Genomic DNA, 19,235 nt, shown 5'->3' with positions numbered 1-19,235 from the left:
AATAATGAGACTTAATGACCACAAACAAATAAAAAAAAATTTAGCCCTGAGGATGAGCCCCGAGTCGGAGCTTGAAACGTTGGCCATTATGGAAAAATTAACCCGGTGGGAATCCCGAGAAGAGTTTACCCACATCATTCGCCGGGAAAGCATCAAATCATGTGTAACTCTACATTCTGACGGAAAATGTGACTGTTATAAATCAAATGTAAAGGATTTTAATTTATTTTGCCTTGAATATGCTTATGTGAAAGGTCAAGATCATTTTTCACGCGAGTAAAATGCCTACAATAAGACAAATGACTAATCGTGTACGCAATATTCTCACGCACAATTGTTATACTTTCGTGCCATTAGCTTATATGATGATGAATGGTAACCATGGCTATCACGGTGGTATTTGTGCACTCAGTTATGCCTCTCGAGGTTAATTTTTGGTTCATTGATGGGAAATTTATTATTTTAAGTTTTAGTGCTGCACTAAGTTCTGGGCCATGCCATAGAGTAAGAATAGAATTACTCTGTGGTCATACTTAAGGAAATTATCATTTTCATTTCCGGCCAATGGGAAAGAGAGTGAAACGGATTGCATAGCATATCTAGCATTGAAACTTGTGGCCTTGTTGCAATAGCATTATCGATTTCTCGACTCTCAAGGCGTATAAACTAGCTGACTTTATGCAAGGGATGATGGGAAATTCTTTCCTATTCAAACGAGTAATCCACGGCCAACATGTCTTCTAAAGGTTTTCCGCCAAGGCTCTCAAACGTTTCACTTTTTTTTAAGTCAAGAGAAACGGGCCATCCAGTGACTTTACAGCGTAACTATGGCAATCTAGCCTTGGAAAACCAATGCACGTGCTACACAGCCGGTAAAGCAGCATTTCACGATCAAGTTTTAACGCTGGATTCACGTCTCTTTCAGCGCAGCGATGGTAGGTGCCTACATCAGCGAACTATTATGTCCAGCCGGGATAAGTTCGGATTCTATTACGTATGGTTAACATCCTGCTGTAATGCGGCCCTTAGACTGTCAATATTATTGTAAAATATTTTGGTTTTTGATTATATAACTGATCGTACGTGGGAAATATTCAAAGGTTGTGCGATATATTGCGTGATTTTCAAAATCTTGAAAATATATTGAGTAGACGGAATAATATTGTGCCGTCTGCTGGCAATATTGCGCAATATCCTGTCAGTTGGTCTCTAGCGGTTGTTTAATCTAGTCCTTTTAACCACGCGTTAACATCATAGACAGGTTCCGAGGTTCCGTTGGCGCTTTTCATTAAAGGTAGTCCAATACTGACGCCAGGTTTCTCTCCACCACTTACTGTATTCCGTACTCTATTGGCGTCAATAACCTCAGCTGTCCTCCAAATAAAATACTATACCTAAGACTATCCTATAAGTACAATTCGGTATCGGAATTATGCTGATAAAAATCCTCTGAGAACCGTAAGTACACTTTTCCATGCAATTCCTGTGTTTGTCACGTTTAAATACCCAATATTCTTAGTTATTATGAATAAACTTAAATGTTAAGTAAGAGTTGACGCATTAAATTCAATCAATCGTTTTAATTGATCGACTCTCATGTTTTAATAAATGAGTTTGAGGAAAATACATCACCCAAGGTAATACTGTCATAAAGGCCGCTGTTAGACAAATATTCCCAATAAACATTTACAATAAACCTCTTAGCCTATTTATGAATTTAAAAGCCGACAGATTTATTTGACTTCCGTTAATAGTTTCATCTCGGAGAATTAATTTGAGTAATAAATATTCTACATCTACCTACATCTATATAATACCTCGCAAGCCGCCTAAAAGGCGTGTGGCAGAGGGTGTTAGGACACCAGCCGTTTAAAGCTAAAAAAAAATGAAGTACTCTAACGAGGTTGGTACTAGCGTTTATTAAAGTCCTTTATGGTTCGGGGGAAAAACGAATTCCCATATCTATCCGTTCGGCAAAACATCTCTCTTAATTTATCGCTTCTATCGGACCTGGATTATATATATTATGTCCTTCAAAAAGATACTTTTTCTGCTACCTATATGGCAAACTTTTAATTGTCCCGCTAAAGTTACCCTGGAAACAATATTTTGAAAGATGTACACGCATTAATAGATTGACTCATAATGGAATGAATGCCTCGGGAATCGTTAAAACTTGTAAGCGTCTCTGTGATGATACAATTTTAATTTGTTGTCATATGGGGAATTTTCTACTCTCCGAGAGAAAACCATGGAATTCCCTTCGGTGATCATGTTTTTGACCAGAAATACCTAAGTCTTTCCCAGCGTCAGAGCAATCATTCATGATTAGAGCATTTTTATTGTTAATTAAAACTGAGTCACGTGTCCTTCCGGCCGACTTAAGGAGTCTCTAGTTATAAAAAAATAAGACTAATTATGTGCGTGGGATTATTTCAATTCCATCCATTCACTTTCAGCGGTTTTAGTTCACCCTGAACAAACTAACTCGATATAATCTCCACCGCAGAAGTTAGACATTCAAGGTTTCGATTATAATGTAAGCGGATACACAATCTAGTGAAACTATTTACTCATTTTCTGTGAGGCGTAATATGTCGGGGAACTTCGGTTGTGTCAAAGTGCAGGAGCAGAAGAACCCGTGTAGGTGGTCAGATTAATCATACCAGACGCACCTGATCCAAAACCAGTTCAGAATCTATACGATATGGGCTTGATTTTCTCAAAGATATTACGAAATGGGAATTTCTGGTTGAGGACGTTGGATAAAAACATCGCGTCCGCTAAGGATATGGAAAAATTCTCCTGAGGCGTATAGAATGCATGACGCGATATAATGAAGCAAGATCGATTACACCTGTCACCTGTTGGGATCTCACCATTGGAAAGTAATCGAACGATCGATCACAAATTCGATCTATGTATGTATCCGATGCATACTATCAAGCATACTATTACGTTTAAATAAGTTTTCCATTGCTTTCCAAAGAAGGTTCATGTAAAAACTTCTGACGATGTAAGTCTCACGATGATATCAAATTTATTCTCGAATCAAAATTAGAAACTAATTACTTGATTCTGCCATCTCTACCTCGATAAAAGAACATAAGTTTTTTCTATGCAAGTTAGGTTTTCATAGCGAATCATCGATAGAATAGAGCGATAACCTCATCGCTCTTGAAGCTAACAACTATTACAAACAAACAGACATTTTTTCACTTAAGTGACTATTGCTGTCGAAATTGGTGACTGATACTCTTAAATCGTAATGTTTTATGGACAACCACTTTTGACGTAAATTAATATTTTCCTCGACTTATCTAACCACTCGCGAAGGTTACTGAACCTGTTGCTACACTACGATTGTTATTTTCGATGGCTCGCTTTGCGTCACTTATTATGACAAATACGTTTCAAATTGGGAAACGAATGATCATCTTTCAAAAATTTTAAGATAAGTAGAGTAAACTTGTGTCAAACATCTTCGTGACATTTAACCAAATTAACTGTTGCCGATACGATATATGCGTCATTTCATCCAGTCGTGAATGCCCAAGTGCTGGCGCTTATTCGGAAAATGGAAATTTATCCAAAAAAATAACATTTTGCGTCGAGGCTAATTTCGCGCATTGATCGAAGCAATAGTTCAAAAAGATTCTCTCGATAAGTTTTCCATTGCACTCCAAGTTTTCCATGATTTTAATTTCTTTCAGCAACTGATTTCCTCAAGAGCGAAATTTCCCCTTACTGGACGTTTACGAGATTGCGTACTTACGCACGTCATTTGTTGGAAGTATATCAGATCACGTGTGCGGCAATTCCGTTTCAAATAATGTGATGGAATTTATTCTCTCCGTGACTCTGAGTTATACACGAGCAAATCCTATTTTAAGTTGAATAAGGCTTGTTTTTACGAATAAAATGTTTCAACTTTACGCGAAAACTTACATTTTACTTCGCTTACAGTTACTTAAACATCGTTAATATAAGCTATAGCGATTAAGTATGCGAAATTCTCCTACATCTCTTTCGTCTAGAAATAATTTTGAGCATAAATGTATCCCTTTAGGAGTTGGAGGCGGAGTGATTGCTTATTTCGGTCATAATTACCTAAATATTAGAATTTCGTAAAAATAAACAGTTGACCTTAAGACTCGAATTTCAGGTAGCCTATCGGGTCACAAAGTAATTGGTTAATTAGTCAACTAGAAATAATAATTATAAGAGATCAGAATTTGAACCCGTCTTTATCCTTAATACCGTGCCGGTAAATTAATAAAATACTTTTTTCATATCCCTATTTAGTTTAAAATATGAATCTATTATAAGATATCGTTACTGCTAAATAATGTAATAATGTGTAAGCAAAATGGCAAGTATGAAAAACATGTTTACTACTGGATTGCCTTCCCAGAAATTCTAGAATTTGTAAATGATATTTAATTAAAAGTCGTAATTTCCTAGTCAAGTATTTTCGCGCTCTTCGCGATTAGTCTTCGGAATATTTGTCCCGATGGAAGTTATGCAACGAGCTACATTCCTAAATGACCACGCTACCCCGACCTCGAATACAATTTACAGCCAGCAATGAGGAAATCGTCAATTTATTATACGGGAAAAAGTGACACGATCGTCTTCTTAAAAATATTTGATCAAATGAACTTGAAAATGTGAATTAACCTACTGAAAGAGGAGCTGCAAGAATATTTTTCTTTTTTCGAGTGCAACATACTTGAAGAGTGGAGATTTTCATCAGTACTTCAAATCTGAATCTTTGCGGCAAGGATCAAGATAAATCGCTTTTTTTTGCAAAATAATACTTCATTACTACGATTAAATGGCATGAGGACCTACGCAACGTTATGTATAATTTTGATTTCATGGAATAGAGTGAATTTATACGGTAGATCGAGCAAATTTGCTTTAAGATGGTACGCAGAAAATGTTTGGCCCAATGCCACTCACAGCATATAGTTTTTCGAAGAAAATATAAATGCCAAACGTGCACTTGCAACATGATCAAAGACTGCGAACTTCTAATATTACCACTTGTCAAGGAGACCAATACCGTACCGCGTTTCTCCATCAACTTTGATTTTGCTGGAAGACCAACTAACGAAAATAAAAACGTATTTAATTAATTTTGGGGATTTTTAGGCTAATTTTAACATTTTATTCTACTACATACTCGGGGGGCTTCGTTGATGAGATTAGATACGAATTGTATACGTAAAAATATTAGAAATTTTATGTGCCAAATTATTTTGGCTTGACACTTCCGTAAGAGATTTCAACGGACGCAAGATAAAATTCAATCTAAATTTACAAAAATTATGTAAATATATAATTTCATGATCTTCTTCAGTTTTACGGGTAATGAATACGACCTCTTCTGTACACAAATTAAGTATTCTTTAATTCAGTGAGATGTACCTTTTTATATCCCGCGATTCGTAAGTTAAATATAGGCAATTCGTGATACATAAAATACCGTAGATTCGTTTGACTCTGTGAATTTATTTCAAAGAAAAATAAAAGTGATTATACGACTTTCCTTGAAGCAAAAAAAAGTGTTAATTTATAAGGATGGGTCTAATGACTTCAAAAGCGAAGAAAATGCCGCTCGCGAGAAACGTTTACTCTCTTGAATAATTTATATTTTAAGTTATACACGAAATAGGTTCATTTTAATGCGTTTAAACGATTTTGTTTTAATATCGAAACATTAGTAAGGAATATTTAGAAATCAATCGTAAATTCTTGTAGATAAAAAGTTGAGATTGAACTTTCTGAATGTGTGTTTAATTTTGCTGGATTATTATTTTGAATGATCAGTAAGATTAAGTTTTCCTGCAATTTTTATCTGACGGGAGAATATATGGTGAGAGTTACATATAATTCAAGCGTTGTAAGCAATTCAACAAGATCAAGGATGATGATTTGTAATGCCGTCATTCTCTCCTTGAAAAAGGTTCCGTAAACTTGCCGATAACTCACTGTCGGTTTGCCGTCCGCTAGTCCTCGGTTATTTTAGAAAGGATATATGAGAAGGAGTATAATGAAAGAGCGATAACTTTTTCAAATTGCGCTTCATTACGTAGAAGTAACACGGTGACTCGCCCTATACTCCTCGTTTTGGGCTTCTGCGGGTTGATACCTACTTCAATGCAGGTCGTCCGTGATTTCCACCGCGTTCTTTCACGTTTCCTTGAATGATAGTTTCGCTAGCGATGCAGATAGCATATTCGGGTCGGTGAAAGGCGCAAGAAGTGTAAATTGGACATTTTTAAATGTAGAACTTTGTTTAAAGTACAAAAATAAACTAATTGTTTTTGTTCCATGACTCCATTGTTTATAAAATAAACTTTTTCGGGTCTTACTGCGTAGTACAGGCTATCTCGCGGCGTTTCGCGACCCTTGCTGGTCGCTTCTTCAACGGTGATTGTGCTCCTTCCGGCGTATGTTTAAAGAGATATAAACTTGAAGAGTATGTATTTCAACCCACACCGGAGGTATCCCAATATCCTTAGAAGAAGCGACCAGCAGGATTCGCAAGACGTCAGGAGAGAACTTTTACTACGCGGTAAGGTCCGAAGAAGTTTATTTTATTTATCAACCATGAACCGCGAAATCATCAGCGAAGAATTAACTCCATTGCTGCTTTTCACCTCACAAAACTCAAGAAACACGCTGCAACGCCCGGAAAACTGTCGTTCATGGAAATACTGGCCAACGCGGAGTAAAACTCGCGATACCTTCTTTTCCTCGACACCCGTTTGGTCTGATGGCTGAGTGAATCGATCAGCAAGAATCCACATTCAAGAGCACAGTTCGCAAAAAACACAACTTTTTGGAAATGCTGGGGCACAGTCAATCAAAACTTCCGACGATGTGAACTAATAACTGCTTGGGTCCAATGTCTTCAGAGTGGGAGAACACAATTTCGCTACACTCTCCGCCTGTAGACGAGTGGTGGTTAGGTCCCGAGATCCCGCTGATCGACGTATGCCTATGTCTCGATGGTACAGAGATCACCCCACACAAACCGGTAACGGAAGATCCTGAGACCGAGTCTTCGAAAACATTCGATGCATCGCACACAATTCCTTCGAGCCCGTACACCAATGGACGAAGGAGATCACCACAAGCGTATGTATGTTAATCGTGCACCACTTACTTGTCGGGACAAAAGAACTAGAATCCTTGGACGCCCGTCCGGTGTTGAAGCAGCGCTCGGAATGGCAGAGAAAGACATGGGGTCGCGGAGGCCTTTTAAAAAAAGGGAGTAGGGATCGTCACAGCACAGTGGGGGAAGGGGTCAGGAGCCTCCGATAGGGGGTGGAGAGGAGTGGGAGAGATCATCCCTTTCCCCCGTTTGGAGCGGAGATAGGCCGCGACCTATGGGGAACTGCGGAGACGGGCTCACGCCACGGCTGTCGCACTTCTTTTTTTTCTGCAGTTCAGCGGTGTCGGAAGAGATTGGAAGGGTTAAGGTTGGGAGAGGCGAGAAGTTGCGCAAAGTGTCATAACGTCTGCGAGGGTGCAATCTCCACATGCATAGGTTCTCCGCCGAGTATATGTTACGACAATCGGTTCAGCTGCTGTCCGCGTGGCGTCACTTGAAAGGTTGACACTGGACTGTCGCTCGTTGAGGGTGCGCAATTCGAAGAAGCTAAGGGAGATTTCTCGTCACCGCCAAACTTTCAAGGTGACGCTGCACAGGGGTGGAAATTTTCACGATCCAACACCCAAAACATGAAAATTAGGAAGACCAAGGGAATTGCAAGAACGGAATTGATACACGGTAGGTTTCTTGGTAGGTACCAGGAAGATTTATCGTCACTGCCCAACAATCAAGGTTGTTTATTTTGCGCTGCATAGGGGTGGAAATTATTACGAAGCACCACTCGAAAGATGAATGTTAGGAAGGCCTCTGGAACAAGAACGTAATTGATTCTAGAGAGATTTCTATGGAGAATCTAGGGTGATTTCTCGCCATTGCCCGACGAACAAGGTTGGGTTTTTTTACGCTGCACAGGGGTGGAAATATTTAGGAGGCACCACTCAAAACATGAAAATTAGGAACACAACGAGAATTACGAGAACGTATTTAGAATTGGAGTTTTTCTCGGCAAATAGTTACTAATGAAATCGGAGGTAGGTGAGCATTGCTGGGAATTTAAAAAATACGAAGGTTCAATGCCGCAAGAATAATTATCGGGATCGTATTGTAAAAGAAGCAATTGAAATTGACATAGAAAAAAATATCGTCAATAGAGACAAAGGCTTCCAACTAAGCAATATGTGGAATATCATAATCAATCACTACTTTCGGAAACAACAATCGAGAACGAACCAATCACGGCACTGGAGGATATAAATAAGATACCGACAAGAAATTGGCTCCACATTCTACCCCTGAAGACGATGGTAGACTCAGCCTAGGAGACGTTGGGATCTAATACCCAAAACCGCACCCGGCGAGAAAACCGTGAATTATTCCTACAAGAACGTAATTCATGCAAAATTGGCCTCGAGACTCGTAATGTAAACAATGAGAAATCAAGCGTATTCTACGTAAATTTTTGTGGACCCTCATGTTTTTGGTTCTTCGAGTGGAAGGTACAGAGATGCCTGCTATAAGTTTTCATCTGAGCCTATACTAAATATTTTAAATTATTACCAGTTTCCTCTTTTGATTTTCAGCCTCGAGATGGTTATGCTTGAATCTTTAAAAACATTGCAATTACGGAAGAAGTTCCTCAAATTCTGCCACTTTTTTGTGGAATGATTAAGGAAAATCACGAATATAACTAATGATTTTTCAGTTTTTCACTTAATTTCATGAATTTGTATTTAAAAAATTCGAGCCATAAACTTGGTTATCTTTTTTTGCTGAAATTAACTGTGCAACGTTAATCATAAATTTCCAAAAAACTCATCATACTCACGAAATAAAATGTGGTAAATATTTTTTTACGATAAACTCCCACTGAATGTTCAGGCTAAAGACCTTCAAAAAGGGACTCACCGCAGCATGGCCTTATCTTTGTAATGTAATGAAAGCGAAATGGTAACTCCCATAAGTAATGCGCAAAAAAATGTCTTGATGAATTGGAATAATAAATATCTAAAGGGCGATTTGGATTTCTTAAGATCATCCAATGGATCCAATATCAAATGCGCTAATGACGTGAGATGAGGCAATATGCGTAGTTGATAACTGCGTCGCCGCTTCGTCTATATCTCTTCTAATAACGAGCGAAAAGTGTTATTTAAATGCTGTCGCGCAGATCTGTCTCCATACGCAACGATGTCACCCTGATAGAGCGGTTGGCAACGCCAACGAATCATCGGATAATGGTATGCCTGTTCAGCGGTCAAGTGCGTTCAACAGTTAAATGATAGGGTGAGCTTATACGGTGCTTACTTTCCAAATTTAATCTCCGTTTGAGGGGAAATTTTGGGCAAAATTAAGTTTGAAGAACTTCTAATTATATGCAGGGTTACCCTAATACAGATTGAATGAGCATAGAACGTGGAGAGGTTATTCCTCTCTGTATTAACTTTGAAATGCGCTAGGTGAACATTCGCGGCATATGCACTGAGCTAGGTTAGGGAACTATGACGAAGATGGTTGATATAGCACCTTATTTCACCGATTTTCACGGGTTTTACGATCTGAGATGCCAACGGAGTGCGAGCGATGAACACCTCTCGATAATGTGAAGTTCGACGATTATTTCACATTCTCCTCTCAAATGTCTACAACGTGAGAGCGACGTTCGCAAGACTACTAATGCCTTAATTACTTATTTCGCGGTTGAATGCTAGGGGCAATGACTGAGGACAATATTTTTTCATCAAGATACGGTAAATGTATAAAACATTTCCCAATTGTTTTCCGCCTCCTACGCGACTCCTTGAACTTGATCTTCTTCTCTCCATTTTCATCCGAAGGTTATTTGCTCCGCCACGAAACTTGATCAGAAAATTCACCTTATTTTTCTTAGAAAAAGTCTATACATTACTTATTGGAACGCTGTTATGCTTCGATATATAATGTTTGGATGAAACATTCGGATTTGCGTAAGGTAGAAATAAGATGCCTGAAAACTTCTGTATCTTACGATTTTGGCCAATACATTTATGGTGTGCATTGAGGTCGGAGACAAGCAACAGACTTATTGCTTGCTAGCTGTTGCCTACCATGGCTCACACCCTAAGCAGTGTGGAGAATTGTCGTCACGATATGTATTTAAATGCAAAATAATACCATAAAAAGGTTTTTGTGCAGTGTGCTTTTTTCTTGTACGTTTCCAATAATCCGGCTATGCCACGGCTGCATATATGTCAGATAAACGAGATCGAACTTATATGCCCAACCTTACGGAGATGCAGATGAATTTTCATTTCTTTATTTGTCAATTCCAGCCTCATGGAAAGTGAGAAAAATTTATTTCATTTCTCCATCCTAGCCTTGTAACGTGAAGCACATATGTCACATGCATTCTCATTACGCCTCGAATTTCTAACGCGCACCATCTCCCAACGGACGAAAGCGTAGCCTAACCTCTCTACTTGGCGTTTAACCAGAAAACCTTGACGAGGATATTAAGGGAAACTAGTTGTGAGTGCTAATGATTGGAGAAATACATTGCGATATCCATGCTTACCACAGCTTTTCCGTCTCATTGCCATTGAAGGGAAGTGAGAGTGGACCGAAAGTGAGATTTCTATGTTAGCATATTATTTTTCAAAATCATTACGGTCATCTTTGTTCTCAAATTCAGGAACGACTTGGTGTATCAGGTACCTACAAATCTCAGCTAACTTTTCCCGAAGACAAATGCCAAATTCAAGACTCGGGAAGTTCCTGAGATTCTTTAAAAAGTTGTCAGTTCAAAACAGTAATGGATGATGATTTTACTACGAAAAGAGAAGTCATTGATAATGGGAAAAGAATTATATCCGGCTGATGCCATTGATTTAAACGAGTAATAATTTGTAAAAAAAAAAAACAAAATAGGATCGGTAGAGAGGGAGAATGCGTCCTGCAAGGATTTTCTGAGGTAGCATTTTCAAATTGGAGCTGCAAATAAATATGGATGTTGGTCTGCTCAATGCACCCTTACGATTTTAAGATTTCTACCACATATCGAAAATACAGGTTTTTAAAAAATTATTTGAAATAGATCATACTAGCCATTTTTAATGATATTACATGATAACTTTTTTATTGCAGCTAATTTCCCGAAGAAAAAAGATTATTGTATATAATTTTATTATATTTTATACAAAGAAATAAATTGACCCTTTTTTCTTAGTTGTTTTTGTTGTGAGGTGTGTGTGTTGTGAGGTGTTGTGTTGGGAGGTAACCCCTTATTGAAAAAGTAAATGTTAATGAGTAATTCGTCGAGCAAAAAGGCCTGCCCTGTGGGTGCTATTTGTCCTTCTAAGGAAAAAATTGGGAAAATTACAAATTTTGAGATGGATATTTCAGAGAATTCTTTTTAAAAACTCAGAAGCAGAAATGCTTTAGTAATTGTAATACTGTAAGTAGGGCTGTGCGGCATTTCAAATACAAGTATTTTAAAATATGTATTTGAAAGGCATTTGTAATTTATACTTGGTATTTCAAGCACATGACGTGTATGTATGTTGTATTTTTCATTTAAAAAAGATTTTTGGTATTTTCTCTTTCTAAAATAAAGAAATACATTTGTAAAATAATTTTGAAGTAGCTCTGATAACACTTCTGTAACATTATGCTTCGGAGATTACTTTCTTTTTGCCAGATTAAAATACTATATTGCTGTTTATTTTATTACCACGTGAATAATAAAATTAATAATTGTCCGTCAATATTCATCAGATTTGTCTCCCAGCGCAAGCAAATGTAATATTACATGCGCACCACGTTTTTCGTTTTTGATATCATAAATGTTCTTCTAAAACTTATTTTACTCTCTCATAAATCAATTTACATAATTTACGGGGCCGTAGGCAGTTATTTTCTTCTTTTTAACAAAACGAGGTTTTTATAAAAATGTTATTTTTATACTTTTATATTATTTAAAATACCCAAGTCAAAGGTATTTTGTATTAAAATTACATTTGGAGCGGTATTTTGAACTTGGGCGTCCCTTCACCTTCTCAACAGGAGGTGTGCGAAATTTTTCGATAGGAAAGGCGGGATGAACCACTGTGGAAGTGATTGATGATGATACCCCGTTCGTGTCGATAAAGGTCGAGGTTCACGTCGATCTATGGTAAAATCGTTCCGCGATACGAATCTTTCCCTTTGGGGTGGTAGATAACGGCTGAGAGGAGGGGGGAGTAATGGTGTGGGAACGGTGTGGGGGTTGGGGATGCAAAAAGGGGGTGGGAGGGTGAGGTCACGAGGCCATTCTCACGATAATTATGTCGGAGCGAGATAACGAGGGACGTTACATTGGCGACTCTCCTTGCGAAGTGGCGTGAGCTAATCGCTAAATGACTTTCCTTCAAACCCCTCTGTAGGACATTCTATATTTATATCAACGCACGACCAGCCTCAATCAATTATCGTCAAGGGAAGGATATGGGGTTCTTTTTTAAGTATACCAGGAGTAGCGTGAAAACTTTACGGAGTCACCGGCAATGTATAATTAGTGCGAAAATTCCATAAAGAAAAAAAATCATTCGCTTTGACCAGAATTCAAACCCAAATCCCACGATTTCCGGGCGAGTGCTTTAGCCACTTAAGCTACCGGGCTACGTCTTCCCCCTCCGTGGAAATTAGTTGGATATACCGGAAACGAGTGGCGTAACTAGGAATATGCTTTGGGGGGTGGGGGAGGTGTCGACCGGTCCGGGAAAAGGTTTGAAAAATGGCTAGCCTGGAAATATTTTTTACATCATTTTGGAACTAAAAATTTAACTTTAAGCATATGCAGTTATTATCTGTCAAAACTAGATAATAGTTTTCAATATTTTTTTAAATTTCTCTGAGGCTTAGGGAGGGATCTATCCCCTCATCCCCCCATAGTTACGGCACTGCCGGAAATTGTCGTCTTTGCCATAGCAACCGACGTGTTACTGACCGAAAATGAAGAACTTTTTTCCGCGGAAATTTTTGTTCTCACGGTTCGCTGAGAACTTTGGGCGCAATGCTTTAAGGGAAATAAATGCTATACCATCACTTGATGAAATTCCCGATGCGTGCTTCGACAATAAACTAGCAAATGCCCTACTATCTGTCAGTGGTGGTAAATGAAGTTTTTGTGACTTTGACAAATTTTTCTTTGATGTTGAAGGGTCTCGTTGATTTCTATTTCTTAATGATTCAATATAGAAAATAATTCTATTCAACAACTAAACGATCTGTGGTTGAAATATCGTCCAAAATTTTAAATTCGGGGAAATGATAGCCTTACATAGCAAACTGCATTGCTGAAGCAACCCACTTCATTGGAAATAACTTGATGGATGATTAATTTTAATTACGCGCTACTGCCGTGAGAAGTCTCGCCAAAGGGCAAATACAGCTGAGAAGCAATAACATGGATATGCCCCTTTGAAAGATTTAAAGAAAAAAAATTCTGTTGAATTGGGGATTTAAAGTAATTTGCACCATTCCTGTATTAAGGATGCATTTTACGTTCATAAATATTTTATACTGACAATAATAATAATAATATATATTTATTCCACATTATGGTACATGAAATTATAATAGCTTACTCAAGCATGAGTGTTTACAAGGTGGAATATAGGCACCCCTCTGGTAAGAACCAGTGTTGGTGTTGCCATCTCTTAAATTAAACACACAGCTGGCTGTTGCGGCCAAAAACAAAAGAATATACCGTAAGTAATGAGTCAAAGTACGCTTTTCTTTAACGTGTGTTCCTTTGAGAATATTATGAAAGATTGAAACATAAAAATAAATGAAAAATGTGGAATTTTTGTGGGTAATGGAAAATAAAATAATAAACTTTTTAAGGTTCACTAAGTATCAAAAAAATCTCTACCCGGGTTTCATTTTTCTACATCTCGGTAGAAAGTGTTCCGGAGTTTTTATTATATATACAGCAGGCGTCAACAAGCTCTTAGTTCCATCACTCAATGAATATGTCCTATATTGCTATACAAACTACTGTAAATTTTCCTGTACACGGGCAGCAATGTAATTGAACGCTTTTTGACTTGAAAAGGAAAATTAAGAAGATCTCCTCGTTCAGGGTGATGCCTTTGGAGACTCCCAAGCAAAAATTACGGTGGAACGAGGTATTTCAGATAAAGAAAGTGCCACCTTACCTTGAAAATCTCACTTCCGTAGCTTAGTGCGTGACAGGCACTCTTACCTACCCAAACAATCGTGGGGATTGAAGGACTCAAGTTAGTGGCTGAGTATGAGGTAAAACATCCTATCGCGATAATATCCAGCCAGCCACTACATATATATTTGACTACTTCCATTAAACATTTGAGTTTTCCGCTGCTACATTTTTAGCCAAACGATTTTTGATTCCCATTTTCCTGAGGCTCTTGCTTCCGTTAATGACGTCTTTAGGCTCAGTTAACGTCAGCTTCGTTGAAAAATTCGGTCAAGGGAGATTCCTTCCGCAATAGCGACGGAGATAACACAGCGAGATAATGCAAGCAGCTGAGAATAGCCTTGATACTCGAGGCGGAACTCATCGTAGTATTTTCTTGGCGTAGAGGAAGATATCCTATCCCTACTCGCACAACTGGGGGACTGACCGAGCCGTATCTTATTCGGCCGTATTTTATTATTTTATAACGTTATTTTTTATCGATAATATTTAATGAGTTTAGCTCTCATGGAAGAATAAGGCTTTTATCTAAATGTCACTACAATATCATCCTAACATACCACATTTAGCTCCGTAATTTAATGGAAGTAATTTGGTTTTCATTTGTTTTATACTAAATTTTGAATTCATATTTTCGTATTTGGTTTGGTTATTATAATTATATCTTTATTTGGTTTTAATACCCGTTATTTGATTTTCGTATGCTCCTGTTTAAACCTTGCAGGGGTGTAAAATACATTGTCAACTATTTTTTTCGCGACATTCGTATATTTCTTGCCCACTTTATTCAGTCAACATCAGGAAACAAACTTTTATCTCCTTATGGATTGGAAGATACTGGATGGTTTAAGCACACTACAAATAGAGGGCAGAGTTCGCCGAGTGCAATGCCAGGGGCATTTTTAAGTATTAAGCCGTGAGATACGGTATGGAAACATTCAAGGCGAACGGCGATTGTTTCCTTCGTTTTCGCCACAGGGGACTGATAGAGAAGGATGAGAGGAGAGGAATCCGGCGCGGTGTCAGCCTTCTTCAAACGAAAGCTACCGAGGGTCAAGGTGACAGCATTGAGGTGGCTCAATTCCATCACACACAAGGTTCATTTCTGTTTCCACTTCGGTCGCATTTTAATTAGTTTTCAAAAATGTCTGCAGCACGATGAAGAGTGTAATACGATCCCCCCCTTTTTTAATATTTTGCACAATAGTATTTGTAACTGTGAGAAATAGCATGAATTTCATAAATAACATCATTACGAACGTAATTTTCGGTTGAAATCCCTAATTTTACCTTATTTTACTCGGATCACTTTGCCCGTCAGCGACGCGAGTGGCGGCTTTTGTAAACCCATTTAAATGCGCGGTGGGTGATAACACATTTAGAGGCAAACTTAAGGATACTCTATTGTAACATTCGTGGAAACACGGCTTAACATCTCATTCAACTGCCCGACTGTGGTACATATACAAGCTCCCACCGCATAGAATTCAACCTGGAATAGGACAACGTCAGGAAAATGTTTGTCTCCAACAGGATGGGAATCTGAGATGGGAGGCCAAGCTGTAAAACACCCAATGCCCTTTCACCCTGCCTTCATTGCATGCGTCTCAATAATTGATTAAAACAAAACCTTTTAAGTTTTATGACGCACACTCGGTGACGTAATAACATATTTTCATATTGAGAAATGACGTCGTGCTCTCGGACAAGAACGACGAACTATCAGGAATAATTGGAGCGTGCCCTTCATTTGTAAAGGGCGACCACGCGCTTTTATCCAACAAAGCCCCACTTAATCGCCAAGCAAACCTTATTGACACACTTTCAAAGACCAATAGGCTCCCTCCGGTCAAGTCGCGCCCTCTAGAAAATACAGAATGATCCTACGAGATTGCCCTGTAGCAAAATCCATGATTAATAAGGCGCGATAAGCAATGCGTCGTACGTCATAATATCTCAATCTCTCACCAAGATGGAATTTGAAAAGAACACATAATGTGAGCTTGTGGATAGACTAGGAACATCGAGCTTAACGTCTCATTTGACGCCATTGGTTGAATTCGAAGCAACATATTGTCGCATTATGAATGTTTAGACTCATTTTATCAGGATTGATGTGACGTGAAAACAAAGATATCGTCCAGGATTGATAAGTCCATTACGTTATTACTTTCACTCAAGCGTGTTTAAGCCTGAATAACACTATCCGTATTTGGTGCCTACAGGCAGAAAAATCTTGATTTTTTTGCTGAAAAAGTTGTTTCTTATCTGTTCGAGGTATATACTAGAGATAACCGACCAAACCAAAAACTTACTGCACGTGCTCAAGCTCGTTGAATTAGCCTCTCAAATGAGGATCCCATAAACCGGCATACTCCGAGGCAGGGGTCTTCAACCTTTTTTATAATGCAAGGGCCAAAAATCGATTAAACATCGTCCGGAGGGCCATGATACTCCTTGTCACTTTACCACCACATCAAAAAAATGAAAAAACATATAATTTCAAAGTGCAATAATCTTTATTGGTAAAAAAAGTTCAATAAATCAATGCGATTTTTGACATTTTTCATATTTGACGAGTGTTTCGATACGCATTTTATATTGCGTGGCGCGTTAAAATATTTTCTGTAGCCTCTAGGGGCCGCAAGAAATTAGACAGCGAGCCGCATACGGCCCTTGGGCCGCGGATTGAAGACCCTAGCTCTAAGTTCTCATAAGGGTAAGTAACCCGTATCTTTAACTTATTCGCACTTCCCGAGATTTCATTTCACAAAACGAACAATCATCAACTGGTCATTAGCGGAATACAAACGCACGGATTAGTGAACCTTTTTCCAATCCTTTTTGACGCTCATCAAATGTGCGGAATAGGTTCGCGACCGATTTCGGATGTTGCGGTCATTATTTGGGGTTTTCACTAACAGCGATATCTCTCAAAAATTTCTTTGTCAATTAAATGGAAACCCGAAGCTTGCACGTGGTGGAAGGGCTCCATGTTATCAATAACAGACTCTTTGTTACTTCCACAAAATATTTTTTTTACTTCTATTCTATGACCGGTTTCGGCTGTTACACCATTATTCCAAATATTTTCTGAATTTCTTTGTCAGTTAGGAGCCCCCCAGAATCCCACTGTATCCCTTCCTAACTTCATTATTTCGGTTAAACTGACTAGTTTAAGGCGTGACTGCGTCGAATTTACTAACTATTGTGAAAAAAGTTATGACAATAAAAGTTATATTTCACATATCGATGGCTAAGTTCTAACAAATCGTAACTCAAATTCGGCCGATTTGAGACAGGTATCTTAAACAAAGTGTAATAACTTTAAAAAAGTAAAATACAAGCAAAAAAACAAATATTTGTTTGCAAATGAATGCTTCTTTTTCAGTTTTAATTTCAGAGTACAAATTAAAAAAATCAATATTATTTTTCCTCTCCTCAAAAGTTGCTATTTTTTGAGATACGTGTTGGTAGAACTTAGCCATCGATATGTTTGAAGCACAACTATAATGATCCCTAACCTGGTCCCCTAATCCGTTACTACACAAATATACAATCAGTAACTTGGTCTATCAACGAGTATGCGTAACTATAAAGAATTATACGTAACTATTCAATTTTTTCTATGTCCTATGTGCCTCGTGATGAACAGAATGTGCTCTATATCGCAGAATAGTTATCAGTAAACATATGATGAATAAAAACGTTATTATTATCACCTTTCAACAATTTCGGTTCCACCTATCGCGCGCCAATTATCATGTATATCAATCATCAATATGAATTTCATGCCTCATATGATTGACATACATATTATTTCTCAACTTGTCCGCCCTGCCCTATAAGATGCGAAATGTGAGAATTTGAATTCGTAAAAATGCGGCTGTATCGTGAATGTGGGTGATGACACTTCGCGGAATGCACGTGTAATGTGCATGAGCAAGGAATTCGAAGCAGGTGCTTTTCCGATGAACTAACAACAAGGAGCGGAAACCCGTGTTGAAAGGAAGTCGGAACCCCGAGGTCGATACGAACGGAACGCTATATTGCTAATGTGTTCCTGCGGAAATGCTGAGTCGATTCCGGCACAAAATTAAGACTGATGGTGCTGGGTATCCATTGCGGATAGATCCGCGCTGATATTTAAGAAAACTCATACGAACGGATAGAGGATTTGTATTGTTCGCGATAACCGAGAAATTCATAGGTCACCTTATCGTCACGCGTATAACGGTAATATTTTTCAGGGTAGAGGACTCAATATTATCAGATTAAAGTGCGATAAAGAAGGCCGAAAAATATGTAACTAATTCTATGCTCTATCGAACACTTATAAAAGTATGAATTCCAAACTGATAAGCGACCTTTTTGATTGAAAATTGACCATGATTTAACATGAAAATTCCTACTGCTAATCCAAGTATCATTTTCTATTTAGTAAACCAGATTTGAGCTAACCGTAAAAAGAAAAGATCTCATTCTACGCAGGTGGAGAAATAAAATAATTCTGGACTGTCAGCAACGAGTGAGATTTATCCAAAACATTTTAATCGGTAAAAGAAGGTTTTTTTTTTAATAAATGCCATTATTTATTTCATTATTAGATAAAAACATATGTGACGTGAAATTTTTCTCAGCTCGCCGCTATTTTGCAGCCATATAGATGCTTTATAACGACAGTTGGCAGTCTGAATTTAGCGCATTAAAACCAAGCCTTTATTATGAAAGGGGTTATCATAAAATAATGGTGCAGTTTTGAATACGACTGAAATGTAAACGTTCTTTGGAATTAATAATTTGATGAGAATTACCTACTGTTTCTTTTTTTTTAATTTTCGTCTGAAACTGTTTATTGCATAATTAATAAATTTCAATAGGTGCGCTCTTAACTAGAAAAAAAAACAAATATCGAAA

The 19,235-nt window shown here is 38.0% G+C and overlaps 1 protein-coding gene across 2 annotated transcripts in view; it reads right to left on the bottom strand.

The window, feature by feature from the left end:
* The window catches only part of LOC124169313 (fatty acid synthase-like), a 110,765-nt gene that overhangs the window by 42,190 nt on the left and 49,340 nt on the right, over positions 1 to 19,235 (bottom strand). Inside the window, exon 1 of one of the 2 annotated variants that reach the window (XM_046547895.1) lies at positions 7,178 to 7,276. The exons of the other annotated variant lie outside the window; for it this stretch is intronic. The gene's annotated coding sequence lies outside the window, so the exon portion shown is untranslated. Of the gene's footprint in view, positions 1 to 7,177; positions 7,277 to 19,235 lie in introns of those variants that run through there. 2 annotated transcript variants of the gene reach the window in all.

Source organism: Ischnura elegans, chromosome 12 (assembly GCF_921293095.1).
Source record: "Ischnura elegans chromosome 12, ioIscEleg1.1, whole genome shotgun sequence".
Taxonomy (NCBI): Eukaryota; Metazoa; Arthropoda; class Insecta; order Odonata; family Coenagrionidae; genus Ischnura; species Ischnura elegans.
Note: the sequence above shows the minus strand (reverse complement) of the source record. Positions and strands in the feature narration are given on the sequence as shown.